The following is a 4323-nucleotide window of genomic DNA, read 5'->3' as shown; positions in this document are numbered from 1 at the left end:
CTCAATATTTCTTCCCTCTCTATCATCTCAAAATCACTTCCCGTTCCTCCAGACATCTCTTAAGCTTTTCTTCCTTTCTTTTTTACCTCTTACTCTCATCCCACATATATTAATCTTAGCTCATAAGTTGCTGATAGCGCTGTGATAAAACATTTTCTCTAATTTGGTGTCTAATTTTTCTTATTATTTATCTTCCTTTTTTTTGCATTTGTTCTCTCACACTCACTATATATATATATATGGATATATATGGATATGGATATATATATTACAACTTCCACTTAAACCTAATACTACACATTTCCCCTCTCTTAATTCATTCTGCCTTCTTCTCTCCCTTTTTTATATACAATGTAAATTTTACTTTCTTTCATTCTTCCTACTAGCTACTATTATTCCTCTTTCCCCTCTCAAAAATCATTTTTATTTCAGTTAGTCAACTCTTGTTTCTTTTACTTATAACAATATTAATCTCTTTGTATCCTTATTAATACTGGCTCATTTGCAGTTCATGCGATGCCTGAGAATGGGGGATATCTTTGTGGGTGTGGGATTATTGCTGGGGCCGGTGGTTTTGTTTTAGCAGAAGCTCAACAACAGTTTACAATATGAGGTGGGTGGGGTGACTCTCAGTCAGGTACCTCAAGGGAAGGACCTACCAAAGAGAAACACAACAACAACCAAAACCAAAATACTACCAGACAGCCCAAATAAATGGCATATGGGGCATCCGAAGAGCATCAAATTCAAGATATCAAGGAGTCTGCATTGTTGAATCTCACAGGACTCCCACTGCAGAAGGTCATGCCGTGAAAGCAGGTAGCCAAAGCAGATCAAGCTAAGAAGCAGAAACAAACTATAAGAGCAACCTAAAATGGGAAGATGAAGAAACAACACCTGATCAAAAGGAAAGGAGGAATTCCAGAAGGAGTGATAGATGAAATAGAGGCAAGCAAACTATCAGACATGGATTTCAAAATAATAGTAATAAGAAAGCTCAATGAACAGAACAAACTCAGAGAAAACTACATACAAGAAATTTAGTTTGAACTATACCAGCATAAAAAAGGACATAAAAACTATCAATAAGAGCCAGGAATAAATGAAGACTACAATTTCTGAACTGAAGAACATAGTCGAAGGAATCAAAAACATTACTGCAATTTTCTTCATAGATATTCACTCTTTCAGTATTTCAAATCTCAAATCCTATAGTCCCCCTCTTCTACTCAATTAATACCTTCCTCCAGCCCTTTTCTTCTTTCATCTTAAATTTGAAATTTCTTCTCTCTCTTAGCCTTGTTTTCATTCCTCATTCTTAGTATACCTACCACCTCTGTCAGCTCACATTCACTTCCCTTTCCTTTACACATCTCTTAGCTTTTCCTTCTTTCTTTTTTCCCTCTTATTTCCAACCCACCTATGTCAATCATAGCTCAAAGTTTGTCCATAGTACTGAGGAGAAACTTTTCCCCTAATTTGTTTCCTACATTTCTTCTTCTTCTTCTTCTTCTTCTTCTTCTTCTTCTTCTTCTTCTTCTTCTTCTTCTTCTTCTTCTTCTTCTCCTTCTCCTTCTCCTTCTCCTCCTTCTCCTTCTCCTCCTTCTCCTTCTCCTCCTTCTCCTTCTCCTTCTCCTTCTCCTTCTTCTTCTTCTTCTTCTTCTTCTTCTTCTTCTTCTTCTTCTTCTTCTTCTTCTTCTTCTTCTTCTTCTTCTTCATTGTTTCTTTTTATTTATGTTTGCCCTTGCCCTAAATATAGTCTATAATTTTTGTTTGAACCTAATACTATACACTTCCCCTTTCTTACTTCATTCTGCCATCTTCACTCCATTTTTAAACAAACAATGTAAATTTTACTTAGTTTCTCACATTGCCTTGTATTTACTCACTATTATTGCTCTTCCCCCTCCCATCTCAAAAATCACCTTTCTTTCAGCTTAGTGAACTCTCATCTGTTTTTCATGTAGTATAATAGCCTTAATCTCCTTACATCTATAATAATACTGTTGATAGTGTGAATGTGGGTGGGGGAGATGGTTGAGGGTGTGGGTCTTGCCTGGGTTGTGTGTTTATGTTTTAACCACACCTCCACAAAAGTATTCAAGACATGGCAGGTGGAGTGACACTCAGTCAGATAGCCAGAGGGAAGGTCCCACCAAAGAGCAACACAACAACCAAAACCAAAATACAACCAGACAACCCAAATAAATAGCATAAAGAGCATCCCAAGAGCATTAAGCTCAGGAGATCAAAGAGACTTCACTGAATCCAACAGGTCTCCTAATACAGAAGTTCACACCACAAAGGCAGGAAATCAAAGTAGGTCAGCCTAAGAAATAAAAACAAACAAGAAGAGTCACCTAAAATGGGGAGATAATGAAACAACACCCCATAAATAAAAGGTAGAATCCCTAGAAAGATTGCTAGATGAAACAGAGGTAAGCAAACTATCAGACTTGGAATTCAAAAGAATGGTTATAAATAAGCTCAATGAATTCAACGAACTAGGAGAAACCTACAATTAACTCCAGGGAAGCTACAAGGAACTTACTTTAGACTATACCAAAATTTAAAAAGACATAGAGACTATCAATAAGAGCTGGGAGGAGTCTTTATTTCTAGCTGGCACCAAGCCATGAGCATCTCTCAGGACAACTGGCACAAGCTCTGCAATATCAGGGGCAAGAGGAAGCCCTACCACAAAAAGTGAAAATATTAGCTGGGGCTCCCTGCTGCCAACACTAAGATTGGTGCCTGCCACATACACACAGTTTGCGTTCAGGGAGACAACAAGAAGTACTGAGCCTTCAGGCTAGACATGGGCAACTTCTCCTGGGGCTTAGAGTGTTGTATGCACAAAACAAGGATTATTGATGTTGTCTACAATTCATCCAACAGTGAATTGGTCCTTACCAAGACCTTAGTAAAGAACTGCATTATGCTCATTGACAGCACATCATACAGACAGTGGTATGAGTCCCACTATACAGTACCCCTGGGCCACAAGAAGGGTGCCAAGCTGACTCCTGAAGAGGAAGAGATGTTAAACAAATAAACAAAAAAATTTCAAAAGAAATATGATGAAAGGAAGAAGAATGCCAAAATCAGCACTCTTCTAGAGGAGCAGTTCTAGCAGGGCAAGCTTCTTGCATACATCACTTCAAGATCTGCCTAGTGTAGCCTAACAGATGGCTATGTGCTGGAGGGCAAGGAGCTGGAGTTCTCTCTGAGAAAAATGTAAGGCCTGGAAAGGTAAATAAATCCTCTTCTCCCCTTTCTAGAAAGCTCATGTTTCAAAAACAAAACAAAACAAAAAGCTCATGTAATAAAGGCATTTGTTCCTGGTTTAAAAAAAAGTTATTTTTAAAGAACCAGGAGGAAATGAAGAATACAATTCTTAACTAAAGAACACAGTAGAAAAAATGGAAAGCAGGCTATATGCAGCAGAGGATCAGATCAGCAAGCTGGGGGACAACAGAGAAAAAAATTCCCATACAGTACAGCAGGATGAAAAAAGACTGAAAAAGAATGAACGGTTTACTAGAGCTGCAGGACAACATGAAACTTAATAATATCTGTACCTTAGGGATACCAGAAGGAGAAGAAGGGGAACAAGAGGTATAAATCTCCTTGAAAAAATAATGACAGAAAATTTCCCTGACTTGAGGAGAGAAAAAGTCATGCAAGTCCAGGAAGCACAGAGGGTCCCAATGAAGGTGAACCCAAACAAGCCCACTCCAAGTCACATCATAATTAAAATGGCAATATTCAAAGACAGAGAGAATCCTAAAGGCAGCAAGAGAGAAACATCAAATAACATACAAAGGAGCTTCAATAAGGGTATCAGCGGATTTCTCAACATAAACACTAAAAGCCAGAAGGGAATGGCAAAAAATATTTCGAGCAATGAAAAACAAAGGCCTACAACCAAGACTACTCTCCCCATCAAGGCTCTCATACAAAATGGAAGTTGAAGTAAGGAGTTACTCAGACAGAAGAAGGCTAAAAGAATACATCTCCATGGACCCAGCATTGCAAAAAATGCTAAAGAGACTGCTTTAAGAAATGAGAGAGAGAGAGAGAGAGAGAGAGAGAGAGAGAGAGAGAGAGAGGTACAAAGGAATAAAATTACAATAAACAAGTACCTATCATAATAACTTTAAACACAAATGGATTAAATGCACCAATAAAAAGGCATAAGGTAGCTGAAAGAGTAAGAAAACAACCCACATATATGCTGTCTAAAAGAGACCCACCTCAGAACAAAAGATCTACACAGACTGAAAATGAAGGGTTGGAAAAAAATATTTCAAGCAAATGGAA

General features: G+C 38.0%; 1 pseudogene; it reads left to right on the top strand.

Moving 5' to 3' along the window:
- The first annotated feature begins 2635 nt into the window (after positions 1-2635).
- On the top strand, positions 2636-3241 carry LOC150015575 (small ribosomal subunit protein eS8 pseudogene; annotated as a pseudogene).
- Positions 3242-4323: the final 1082 nt, after the last annotated feature.

This window comes from Furipterus horrens, unplaced genomic scaffold (assembly GCF_987537825.1).
Source record: "Furipterus horrens unplaced genomic scaffold, mFurHor1.1.pri manual_scaffold_3, whole genome shotgun sequence".
Taxonomy (NCBI): domain Eukaryota; kingdom Metazoa; phylum Chordata; class Mammalia; order Chiroptera; family Furipteridae; genus Furipterus; species Furipterus horrens.
The sequence above is the reverse complement of the archived record's forward strand: the minus strand, read 5'-3'. Positions and strand labels throughout refer to the sequence as shown.